Genomic DNA, 14,154 nt, shown 5'->3' with positions numbered 1-14,154 from the left:
AAAGAAAGGCTGAATTTGAAAAACAAATCACCCTACTTCCTTTTTGGTCTTTATTTGAGCAAGGTATTTCCATACATAGGTCCTGCACCAATATATTGAACAACCAACCTTCATATTCACCTACTGATTGTTCCACCAAAGATGACCTCCAACATATTTCAGTGAGTTCATGAAGAGTTATTCCCAGGCAATTGTCTGTAGCATTGCAAATTTAGGCTACCAACTTGACCAATTGAAATACTTATTACAGCCTGAACCTCTCTCTTTTGGATGGCTATGGTTCAGCTGTTGTACGTTACCCTGATAGCCAGCAGCACACTGAGTTATCAGTTCGTGCAAATTTCCTGGTAAACTTTATTAATTTTAAAAGGCACAGTTATTAGTAATCACATTAGCAGGCATATCCTCTAGTAAGCAAGGAGATCTCATTAGTTTTGAACTGGAGTGAAAGCCATGTAAGACTTTGTGGAGAATAGTGTATGTCCTTCTTAACCGATGGCTGATATGCAAACGAGACAAGGATTTATCTAAACAAACAACCCCCAAGTGTCAGGTGAAGGAATTGCCTGAACATTTAGTAAGGGGATGTCAGGGTGGAGCAGCTGTACAGATTTCAACAACAGTGAATTGCTGTTCCTTTTCATCTTCCAATTTATATGACTCTCTGTGGAACCACTAGATAGGACATGTGGGTACCTACCTGCTAACTAAAAGCAGGTAATGACAATGCAAATGGAGTGGTCTCACCTGCATGTGAACCAACCCACTGGTTGATGGGAACATGTAGCATCATAAAATGATTTAAGTTGCCTGAGCCAATTCTTAGCTAATTATTTTATAGTTCATTGGCATTCACCAAATGTGGGAATTGGAAACCTTAGAACCAAACACTGCCACAACAGTGAGGTAAACAAGAAAGGCTTTGATCAAGCAAATGGTGCAACAGGGCAATTCTGCAGAAGCATCACAATGGCAAAGCATTATGGAGAGTAAAATACAACAAATTAGGCTTGCAAATGGTCCTTCAAGTCAGTGTGCATAGAGAATCACTTCTGTGTGAAAACACTGTGAGTTCTCTTCCCAGGCACTATCCTTGTCTTGCATTACTAATTGTCCCAAATAAGTGGGCATGGGCTGGTGCCAAGTATGAATCAAGAGGTTATCCAGATGGGTATTGCTCTCCTCTGGTTGGATGTAACATATTCTGCAACCCCATGCCTTCACAGGTGAACTTTAAAAGCATCCAAAAGTGGGCTGGGATATGACATAGTAAAATACGACCAGAGGAAGTTGCCTTATACCAGGAGAAATCATTGATCAGTCGGGGTTGGTATTGACCTACAATCTCAGGCAATGGTTTGGCAGGGTTTTTCCAAGCCCTACCTGGACTTACTAGAGATTTGGGTGTTTACTTGCACCCAAGTGCTCTGTCACCACCCTCCATAACTGTGACTGCTTCACTATGAAACCAAATAAGGTATATGGCAAAATATTTGTACAAAGTACCACTGTATTAATTCTCAAATATGGATGAGAGCTCCATTAACCAACCCTGAATAGATGTCAGGATCATTAGACGCAGAAGGTCCTGAGGTGTTCTCAAAGTTGAAGTGGGACCTCTGTTGAAAAGCCACCCATCTTCTGGGCCTCAAGCACCTTCATCAACACTCTCTGCTGTTCCATCCCACCCACACAGGGTGCTGATTCCCCCGTTTCTATATATGCTCCTTCTTCTTTCCAGCAGATTTTGTGGCATATCTTGTCCCTGGTCTTGGCCTTTTCTTGCTCCCTAGCCTTCCTGGACCTCTCCTTGTTCTGCAGCACCAATGGTCTGTGATGGACTTCCCTTTGTCTCACCCTGCCTGCTGAGTCTGCTTTCTTGGAAGTGAACCTTAATTAGTATCCCAACTACGCCTTTGTCTTATTCCTCAACCAAATTTCTCGGCCAGCTCCCCAACCTTGGGTGCATCAATTCATTATGCTGCCCTGCTGCCTGATCACCACAGGCTCTCCTTCTGAGGGGAGTCACTAGATGATGATAAATGCTATGCTCAGACACACCGTCCCCTGCTCCTGACTGATATTCAGGGGTGGCCAGCACTGACAGAACCCTCACTGACAGAATCTTGCAGGAAATCACAGTGTACCTATGGGACAGCCTCTCCTGGTATGTCCCACAGAGGACCTTATGGTCTTCAAACAAAAACACATTGAAGGTCCCAGGCCACAGGGAGGTTAGGCTGGCCTCAACCAGAGCCAGGGCTTTTTTGGATGTGGCCCCAATCTGGTGGAACGCTCTGTCACAAGAGACTAGGGCCCTGCGGAACTTGAAATCTTTCCACAGGGCCTGCAGGACAGAGCTGTTCCACCAGGCCTTTGTTTTTGTTTTTTTTTAAAATGATATTTATTGGAGTTTCAAGTAATACAAAAAATAAGAAAAAAGAAAAAAAGAAAAATAGAACAAAAGAGAAAAAACAGAGTTAAAAAAAAAACCATTCAACATTTACAATCCTTATTTTCAATAACTTTTTTCTACGACTTCCCCTCACCTCCCCTTCTTGTATTCCATGTCCAAATATTTGTTCAACAAGTTCTTATCCTTAATTTTTAGCCCTAGTTTGTTATTATCTTTAATTCAATTTATGTATCAAATTTTAACTTATATACATTGATCATTATATGGTACATGACCCCAGTCAAGCTTGCAAAAATTTATCATTTGCCCAATAACAAATGTTGGAAATGCAATGAGACTGAAGGTACTTTTTATCACCTTTGGTGGACCTGCCCGAGGCTTAAAGCCTTTTGGGAAATGAAAATGAAATTAAGAAAGTCCTTAAGTGGACCTTTTCTAAGAAACCTGAGGCTTTTCTCCTGGGCATGGTTGGCCAATTGGTGCCAAAGAAGGATAGGATCTTTTTTATGTACGCTACCACAGCAGCAAGAATTCTTCTGGCAAAGTATTGGAAGATGCAAGAACTACCTACTCTGGAAGAATGGCAGACAAAGGTCATGGACTTTATGGGACTGGCAGAGATGACCGGCAGAATCCGCGACCAGGGGAAAGAGACAGTGGAAGAGGACTGGAAGAAATTCAAAATATATCTTAAAAATTGTTGTAAAATTGAGGAATGTTAAGATGTCAAGGGGTAAGAAGTAGAGAATTACAGCTGTAACTAACAAGCTTATGGAAACGTAATGAAAGGGAACTAATGGACAAACTGACTAAAGGGTTGCTAAAGAATTTCAAAATAAGGATGCAGCGAAAGGGAGGTATGGGGAAGTCGGAGGAAAGAAGGTGTATGAAAATAAGATTATGAAATTATACATGTTTAAATGTTTTGTATGTTTTTGTCTTGTGTTTTGTTTGTTTTTATTATGTGCTTGAAAAATGAATAAAAATTATTTTTTTAAAAAAAAAATACATTGATCATTATACTTAAAGACTTTTTCTAAGGTCGACCCAGTTTCCCTTACACGAATTCCCCATTTTTGTACTAATAGCAAAACAAAGAAATAAACAATAGAAAAGATCAGAATATATTTGTACACCCTTCGGATTCCCAAACCCCACCCTCCCTTTCCCGGTTTCAATCCCCAAACCATTGTCCATTAGTCCATCTACTATCAGCCTGGATTCCTCACGTCAGAGGCTCTTAATTCTCTCTCAGTTCCTTTCTGCCGGTTTTTTTGATAGTCCTTTGTATTAACCACCAAATCTCGGAAGGGCTCTGTCCCAAAAATGTCCATGTTCCTTCCGGCCGGGCCTCCAAATTTAAAGGTGGAGCTCAAAACTTGTTTCTTAATCCTTTTAGGTCCAAATGTCCCAAAATTTTCAGATCTCCACAAAGGGAGATCTTTCCATTCCTCCTTCTTCAATTCAGACCAAATTTTCATCATCCAGTCCTTTTTTTCTTTTATATCCATCTTGACAGGCCTCCGGCTCTCCTTTGCCTTCTGCAGCATTTCAGCCCTCCTTCCTGGTGCTCCTGTTCAACAAATATCTCTTTCTCCACTTCCTCAAATTTCTCAAGTTTCTTTTCTTGTTCAGCTGTAGACAAAACATAACTCTGCTCTACCAATTTTCTCACGAGAAAGGCAACCTCATCTAGGTCAGCCAGTATTTTTCAACCTATTTCCATTCTTGTAGTGTCCCTGAACCCCCTCTAGAGGGATTCTGGTTATTAAGTATTCCTTACGCTTCCAGCCCAACAGTCCAGTTAACTTGTTTCAATTCTTCTTTATTTTCAACAATTTATCACTATATTGTAGCTAATGTAACCAGCAAAAACATCAGAAACAAAGTTCTCTATTTTTTCCCACTTTGACAGCTAGTTTGACATCTGTCAAAGTCTTCTATGTCTCCTCCGCAGGCTCCTCTTGCGGATCACTCCTGGGTCTCGGGGGGGGGGCACTTTAGCTCTCAAAATTAGCTCTTATCCTCCAGCACAATTACTTATACTGTCAATCCGTGTAATTAATAGTTTAATCCAATAAAAAGAAGATATTCTCTCAACCTTAATTATTTAGTCCTTGCTTCAGATTGTTTACGAGGCGGGGGAGACGGACTTCCTCTTTGCGTCTTCCCCGATCGTGCCAAATTCAGAAAAATTCTTTCTTTTATAGGTCCAATTTCTGTATTACTCACGGGTTGTTGCTTTTAATCCGAATGTTCACAGGAAAAAGTCAGCGCTCTCCGTCCATGGCATGCGGCTTCACTCAGCAGGGGAAGCAGAGGACTCTCAGCACCACGTCGCTCCCCGCCCCCCGTTCCGCAGCCTTTAAAAAGGCTCCTTCGCAGGTCGGGGGGCGCAAACGGTGCCCACCAAGTCACCAGGTCCACAGGCTTCCACTCCTGTGGTTTTTTAGGGTCCCCGCGTCGCCGCCGTGGCAGGACCCGACCCCTGCTGAGCCGATTCCCTCTGGAGCTCGGAGGGAATCCACCATTCGGCGATGGCGCTAACCCGGAAGTCTGTTCCGCCAGGCCTTTGGTCAAGGCACAGTCCGACCCCCTCCTTTGGTAATCCTCATAGAACTCTAGCCCAATGGTTGCCATTAATTTTGATTCTGAATTGATTTTAGAATGAATTGATTTTAGAATGTATTTCAATTAATTGATTGTGATTTTATGTAAACTGTGTTACTTTTACTGTTGTTAGCCGCTCTGAGCCCGACTTCGGCTGGGGAGGACGGGATATAAATAAAATTTATCATTATTATTATTATTATTATTATTATTATTATCATTATGAGCCCAGCAGATATGAATTGCTAAATCTCTCCTTGCTCCTCGAGCCCAATAGCTGTGTGACCTACTTCTCTTTAGTTGTGTACAGACCACACATTTAAAGCACATGTTTCCTCCCTCCAAAAGAATCCTGGAAATGGTAGTTTACCCTGCACGCAGCAGCAGTTCCCACAGCCCTTAACAGCTATAGTTCCCAGGATTCTTTGGGGGAAGTCATGTGCCTTTGTTGTTGTTTAATCGTTTAGTCGTGTCCGACTCTTCGTGACCCCATGGACCAGAGCACGCCAGGCACTCCTGTCTTCCACTGCCTCCTGCAGTTTGGTCAGACTCATGTTTGTAGCTTCGAGAACACTGTTCAACCATCTCATCCTCTGTCATCCCCTTCTCCTTGTGCCCTGAATCCTTCCCAACATCAGGGTCTTTTCCAGGGAGTCTTCTCTTCTCATGAGGTGGCCAAAGTATTGGAGCCTCAGCTTCACGATCTGTTCTTCCAGTGAGCACTCAGGGCTGATTTCCTTCAGAATGGATAGGTTTGATCTTCTTGCAGTCCATAGGACTCTCAGGAGTCTCCTCCAGCACCATAATTCAAAAACATCAATTCTTCGGCGATCAGCCTTCTTTATGGTCCAGCTCTCGCTTCCATACATCACTACTGGCATGTGCCTTTAATTTGCTTCAAATATATGGTCTATATGTCTATTCTCTACCTGCTCAGGCTGTTTTCTTGGAAGTGAACTCATGACCACCCCAATTACAGCCTCATTCCTCAGCCTGGCTCCCTCTAGATCTCCACAATAGCACCTCAGCTGTACACACCCCCAGTGCCAGGCAATTGATTAATCTGAAGTATAAAACAGCCAGTTTGATGGGGTAAGCTTATTATTATTATTAATCAAACAGAATGGAAATATAGGAATCTAAAAGAGAAGGGGAAGAGGGAAAGGAAGAGGCACTTTGGGGTATGTTACACAGATGAAGTAATTCTGCCCATAGCCTGGTCATTACACTTAAGTCAATCACATTTTTATCTTCCAGGCAACATGAGGAGTTCCCAGAGTTCCCAGAGAGAAATGAATGGGCAGGAAAACAGCATATAGAGAAAGGGCAGCACACAATGGCATCTATTTGCCACGAATAACATATTTGCAAAGCCGTCAATGAGTATCTGTTTTTCTTATCAGTGCTTTCTCTTTCATTTAAACCCACCATTTAGATGCTTGATATGAAATCTAGTGTCTTCCAAAGTTTTCTTACAAACCAGCTGCATTTTATTCTTTCTTTCTGAAATGTTAAACATTCATTTGAAGGGGATATAAAATACTTTGTATTAATCATGCCCGCTATGTCATTGGTACTGCAGCACTTTGAATTTCTCTTAGAAGAAATCCTAAATCAGCAGAAGTTGATATTATTTAAACTCTCTACTTTTAAGTTGGAATAGAAAAGGGGATTGTCATAGCTGTGGTGGTGGAACAAAATCAGAAATCTGTAAAGGAGATACACAGTGCCACCTTGTGGTGATGAGTTTATTCCAATACTGTAAGAACTTTATTGAGTGTTAAATGCAGTATCTTTTTCCTTAGCAGCACTTTGACGCTCTCTATTGTATAATAATAAAGTGACTTCTGGTCCACGAAAGTGTATGCCAGAAGATATGTATTAGTCTTTAATGTAACAAAAGACTCCCCATTGTTTTTGTACTGCTACAGACTATTTCAGCATTTATTCTTCTGCACATCCAAGGAGCATGCATTTTATTAAGCCAGACCTAAACTGAATCTGTAACATCAGCTTGCACTGAGTGTAATTTTCACCTTCTCTTCAATATTCATGATATGAACTTGGCTCACTAGAATGTTATTTCTTTATAGGAAATTTACAACACAACAAAAACACAGTCATTCCAGGGAATGGCTTGAGGAACAAGCTTGCTAATCCTAGAATGTACATATTTCTATCATTATGGTACCTTATGATAGTTATATCATCTGTTTGCCAGGTTAGCTAGTAGTAATAACATAATAAAATGTTGATATATGCTCCTGAGAGCCATGGACCGTCTGGTACAGTATCTGACAAGGAGCAATAAATAATCTGAAAGTTACTCCATTAATTTGTTCCACTTAATCACTCCTGGATAAGAAAAACATTTTGAAGACGAGAACAGTCACGGCTTGCATGTGTTGTCTGATGTTGAAGCAGGAACAAATTGTGGCCCTGCAGACATAAAGGAATATTATATCCATCTGCTATTCCGGTACCTTTTTGAAGTTAAGCGCTGAGGTATTATTTTTAATATTTTTAGTCACAAGATTTTAGATTAATTCAGAGATTTGTGTCTTTAGTCTCAGTTCGGTAGCAGAGGAAACAGGAGTGTTTGGGTTGTGTTCTGTAGGAGTATTGGCCTTCTGGATGTGCAGAAGCCAATTGTAGAGGGAGAGGGATGCTGCACACAACATCTGGAACTGCATATCTGAGAACACCTGCTCTGTGGCACCATTCTGGTCCACCTAAGAGGGAGTCAGCACTATCAAAACCTTCATGCCAACACTGGTCTGCTGTTGGGGGCAAAACAAAAGCCCTTTAAATATAACAGCTTCTGTGTACACACACGTATGACAGGAAGTGGCAATCTCCATCTTCTTTACTACCTGTGCATTTATAGGCACATCCAATATGTTCTTCAATGTGTATAAGCGCATATGCGCAGGCAGCGCTCCACCCCACTAGGAATCATGCTTTTTTCAGGGTTCTCAACTGAGTGGGGTTCCGCCTCTGCCCATAAACATGCATGCTTGCAGCCACATTGGCAGCGTGCCCACAATGTTTGTCCTGCAAGGACAAAGTTTGCTGCCTCCTACAATATGTGAATTCCTTACGTGGGCTCTGGCTCATGTGCCGGGGGCAGGGAATGTTCACGGTGAGGAAAGGGAGAGGAAGTTCCATTGTGGCTCGGGGAACACAGTGACTTTGTTGCATATGCAAATCAGAGCCATTCCAAATGATCCATAGGTTCTTGCCTTTCTGTCCCAGGGTCGGAGAGTGGAAAGTTATTTAAAGTTATTTAAAGTAAAGGTAAAGGGACCCCTGACCATGCCACTGACCAGAGTCGTGGCTGACTCTGGGGTTGCGGCGCTCATCTCGCTTTATTGGCCGAGGGAGCCAGCGTACAGCTTCCAGGTCATGTGGCCAGCAGGACTAAGCCACTTCTGGCAAACCAGAGCAGCGCACAGAAACACCGTTTACGTTCCCGCCGGAGCGGTACCTATTTATCTACTTGCACTTTGCCGTGCTTTCGAACTGCTAGGTTGGCAGGAGCAGGGACCGAGCAACAGGAGCTCACCCCTATCGCGGGGATTCAAACCGCCGACCTTCTGATCGGCAAGCCCTAGGCTCAGTGGTTTAACCCACAGCGCCACCCGCATCCCACTGTATAAGGAAGATGCAATTAATTGGACTGTGTATTGCTGAGAGTACTGGTTAGACAAAGCTTAATACCTCATGGTGAGTCAAAGCTCTGGTTTAGGTATTACCAGCAGGTTCCCTCATCTATGCCACACATGTCAGAGAACAGGTAAGCCAGAGTCTCCACACCAACACCTGGTCATGTAGAGACCCTGTTCCTACAATTCCATTCTTGATCAATGAGGTGTATATGCCATGATCTCACCCATACTTTGAAGTACATGCTGCCAGTAAGGAAGCTTGCCCAGCTATCTACTGATGAATGCTACCACACGGGTGGCACTGTGGTCTAAATCACTGAGCTTCTTAGGCTTGCTGATTGGAAAGTCGGTGGTTTGAATCCCTGCGATGGGGGGAGCTCCTGTTGCTCTGTCCCAGCTCCTGCCAACCTAGCAGTTCGAAAGCACACCAGTGCAAGTAGATAAACAGTTACCGCTGTGGCGGAAAGGTAAACGGCATTTCTGTGTGCTCTGGTTTCTGTCATGGTGTCCCATTGTACCAGAAGCAGTTTAGTCATGCTGGACACATGACCCGGAAAGCTGTCTGTGGAGAAACATCAGCTCCCTCGGCCTAAAGCGAGATGAGCGCCGCAACCCCATAGTCGTCTTTGACTGGACCTAACCGTCCAGGGGTCCTTTACCTTTACCTTTTACCACTGGTAGTGTGTGAACCAAGGAAAAATGGAACGCCAAGTTCATGTCTGCATTTCAGTGGAATCACTACAAAGTGGCCTTTGGTTTAATTTAACCACCCAACATTCTGTACGAACCTTTCTTGGAACACAATAACTGTTGAACCCTGAGATGTCAACCGGTATACAGTCAGGGCACAACTCTACTTTCATCTTTGAATGTCAGCTCCCCCACACCTCCATTCAAAGGGAAGAGGATAAAGTAAAATGGAAAGGGTTGGATTCAGACAAAGCTAGTCACACTTTAAGTCCCATTGAAATAATTATGAAAAGTTAGCAACAACTTAGTTAAGTTCCACTGATTGTTCTGGATCCAGGCTGGTGCAATATTTTCCTTGAACACTGTTTTGCATTTCGAGAATAAACCTCAGCTTGACCCCCCCCCCAACAATTTTCATTGGAGGAAATAAAGATGTAAACATTTTCCAAAGGATTAGGAGTGAGTGAAACCTCTCAAAGCTTGGCGATCACTAGCATGATATAAGGTATCAATCAAAACAAGTAGCAATCTTTCTGGTAAAGACATAAAGTGACTCATTAACTAACACTTTGCTTTATAGCATCCTTTGAAAGGCATCTTTATGTTTTAGAACTTCAAAGCTTGTAATGAGGGGTGAAATGGATTTCTAATGAGTAATAAATCACAGCTTTCCAGTTCCTATAAAAGTTAATGAACAAATTATAGATGCGCAGAGGTTATGGAGGTAAATCCAGGTTATTTCAATGCAGGGTGAACAGAAAACCACACCAAAAATCAGAATACATGCTTGGAAGCGTAGGCCAAATTCTGCCACAATATGCTATAAGCTAAAACCTGATGTTGTCCACTTAGACCTTTCCTACATATTAAGAACAATTATATCACATTATTTCAATCAATAAAAGAACAACTTGAAATGCATCTTTAAAAGTTAATGGGAGTAGTGTCACCAGCACCCAAGCAAGGACGTTTCTACCCTAAGGCTTCTGCCCCACTATGGGTTTTTAGGGATACAACAATCTTATTTTCCCTGGAAAGGGTTGTGTGTGAAAATTCCCCAGCGCAGATCCCCAGGAAAGACAGAAGCTGTGTTGCCCTTAACAGCCTTTAGAGGGCGAGGGGTTTTAGATAGACATGTGGACAGCGTTCTCGAAGTTACCAGCATGAGTTTGACCAAACTGCGGGAGGCAGTGGAAGACAGGAGTGCCTGGCGTACTCTGGTCCATGGGGTCACGAAGAGTCGGACACAACTAAACGACTAAACAACAACAACAAAATTACTTTGGTTGTGAAACAATTAACATTTTTCATGTTCCCAGCCCACCTTTCCATGTTTTACGACTGCTTCTACATTCCTGTTATGCTTCTACATCCCAGATACTATTATTCATTATATGAAAGTCACACCAGCTGAGTGGCATTGGCTGAGTAAAGTAACAGCCATCTAATGCTGGAAACTTGAGCAGGCATAACAAACATAATGCAGAAAGCAATTTACTTTGCCACAAAACCCAGCACTTCTATATATGGTACCATCTTCAAGCGTAATTCTATGGGTTGTTGGAAACCACACTCTGCATTTGAGCATTATCTATTAATAGTTTATCAGTATAATGTGTAACATTAGCCACAGGCTGAATCACTTATTTTTATCTGTTCTCCCACAAGAAAAAGAGAGCTGCACTTGAATCAGAAAAAGGTAGAGAGATCCTACAGTTCAATGAACACCAGGTGAGTTATATTTTAAAAGACCAAATTGTGATTCATTATTTCAGTATTCCTAACCTTTGCTCTCAAAAGATACCCAAGAGCTAAAATACAGGGAAACATTAGGTGCTAAATCTTCTCACCTTGTGATTCACTGATGTAATAAGGCAATTGAATTCATCACAACAACAAATAGCCATAGGCTGAACATTAGATTTCAGATGTAGCAGATACGTAAACGAATGTGTTCTACACAAGCCATTGCCCGATAAAGTAATGACTAATAAACTAATCATTTCTTAGCTTTCTTCTTAGTTGGGGTCATGGCATATACAGCTGGCGGGTAGGTGGTGTTCTGAGTCAGATGTAAAAACATACTAACAGTGGACTCCTCTGCATTCTTGTTCAGAGTCCCACTTTGTTGAGAACTCAGTCTCATGAAAGTGTGCATAGGACTGAAGCCGTCAAGTGCAATCCTATACATGTCTACTCGGAAGTTCCATTGAATTCAGGGGGACTTCTTGTCGTGAATTCTTCGCGGCGCTTTAGCAGAAATGCTCAGAGTTCCAGGTTCTTCAGTGCAGTATATTTATTGTGAGCTATATATATACAAATATCTACGGGCTAGTTCACGAGCAGTTCATACAGTCAAACAGAGTACCTGGCTGCACTTTAAGGCAAATAAGAAGACCTCTAACTCCTCTCTCTCTCTCTCTGACCACACTCATTAATTAGAGAAACTCTCAAAAAGTACATGCAAGAGTTGAATCTGGTTGACCCTTGGTGCTTAAGGCATCCTACCGAAAGGAAGTTTATGTTTTATAGTCAAGTACATAAAAATTGTTTTAGGTTGGATTTTTTCTTAATATCAGCATCCTTGCACCATCAAATTCAATACTGTGATATTGATGCATGTTGTGTATCTGATCACAGTGCAATTAGCTTGGATTGGAAACATAAAGTGATCGACAATGAAAATATAGAAAGTTAACCCTGGGTTCTCAAAATGTGAACCTGATTCCTATAAGGCAGGGAACTCATGGTTCTGAAGAAGTTTCAGGGTTACAGCTCCCATCATCCTTGGCTATTGGCCTCACTGGTGTGGTTGGATGGGAGATTGAATCCAACAACATCTGGAGGACCACAGCGTCACATGTCCCTAAGGACATGATGACTGTTCCTAAGCCATATGTTTTTTAGAAACAGAAAATAAAGGTAGAAGAGGTGGGTGCATTAAATGTAGCAAGCAAGAAGAAATAGACAACAAAACAAAAAAGGAACACTAAAGATGGATAAGAACTTTTCTGAAAGCATAGGGCTGCAATTCAGAATTGACCCAAGATCACACAAAGCCACAGACAGCAAAAATCAATGTGAACATCACCTAAACTATTGCACCAGGCACTCCCTTGTTAATAAATTGGCATTCTTTCCTACCAAGACAATGAGCCAGAGACAATGTAACATATCAGATGCCCTGAGGAAGGAAATTAGTTCCAATAAACTGAAAAACAACAATAAAGACTGTTGAAATGAAAAAAGGTAAAGAACTGGACACTGATGTTCAGCAGGTAGTTCCGTCCTGTTTTACTTCACAAAGGTAACAAAGGAAGTACCATATTTTTTGCACCATAACACTCACTTTTTTCCTCCTAGAAAGTAAGGGGAAATGTCTGTGCGTGTTATGGAGGGAATGCCTATGGGTGGCATGCCTATGGATTTTCCTCCTCTAAAAACTGCGTGTGTGTTATGGTCAGGTGCGTGTTATAGAGCGAAAAATACGGTAGTAGTATTTACAAATGACCTTACATAATCTGGGTGTTTGTATGGTGCATGTATTCACCCTTATACATGGGTGCCCCATGTAGCAAGAAGACATTGTGATAGGCCAGCTGTGGAACTTCTGGCCCTGATATGTCACACATGTATAGAAAGGACCCCCACCCCCTCATCCTCCCACTCTCCTGCTATTGCTTTCCTTGGAAGGAGCTCAGAGGTGAAACATTTATTGTTCTTTAATTATGATGGTCGAAGCACACATGATCCAGGCACAGAATTTGTTCAGCCTTTCCCACCTGAACTTTGACGACAGGTAGGAAAGTCACACCGCTTGTCTCCTACACCTTTAATGAGTATTTCAAGGGAGATAAGTTGGCAGCTACAGAAACAAAAACTGAACAGAAGCACAGGTGAGATATCAGTTCATTGGTTATAAACACCTAGCAATGGGCTTTATCTCTCATTTGCCTTTCACTGCCAGTTACAGTTTTAAAGCTTTATGAGAACAATCTTATTTATTGCTGATAATGGAAAGTGAGTAACAAGGGGTGGGTGGGTGGGTGTGCAGATTTACTAGGAGTCCCATAAAATTCCACTATATTGACGTGGCTATTTGTTGGGATTATTAGAGGTCAGTGAGCATCACCCGCCTAACAGGTAAAAATGCCCTCTGAATAGAAGTCATGGAAATATTATAGGCTCAAACCGGTCCACACATGCTGTAGAGGGAGGTGAGGGGCAGATGGGGCTTGTCAACCTGGGAAGGAAGCCCATCTAGGAGAAGGAAAATTCTGATCCTAAACCTTCACCAGTACCAGATTACCAGTTAGGCAGGGTAGACCCTGGCCTATGGGCCCCATGCCTTTTAGGGGCCCTGCAACAATGGATCAATATAATATAATATTGATTTGGTTTATTAAAAGTGTTGGTAGGAAAAAAAAAATGTGTTAGGGAACAATATGAGAGGAGGTTCTAAGATTTCCACAGGGTTTAATCCATCACTGACCTCCACTGCATTGCAGGATATCTTCGAAAGAAGAAAAGGCTAAGGAGTGAACCCTACACAAATCCTAAGTGAAGTTCCTAAGTCAGTTGGATGGCACCATGTATGCCTCCTTCTGACAACTCTTGCAGCCAATCTGGTGCCAGACATATTGCTCTGCTTTCCTTTGAACCATAGCAGTGAGGTCGAGAGGGGTGGGGGGAGTCTTGTTGTCTGGGCAGCCCAGGACCTCCATACACAGTGCCTAGGCTTGCAACCCATGGAGGTGACTTCAGTGCCGC

The sequence above is a fragment of the Podarcis erhardii genome (assembly GCF_964252035.2).
Source record: "Podarcis erhardii genome assembly, chromosome: 1".
NCBI classification, from domain to species: domain Eukaryota; kingdom Metazoa; phylum Chordata; class Lepidosauria; order Squamata; family Lacertidae; genus Podarcis; species Podarcis erhardii.
The sequence above is the reverse complement of the archived record's forward strand: the minus strand, read 5'-3'. Positions refer to the sequence as shown.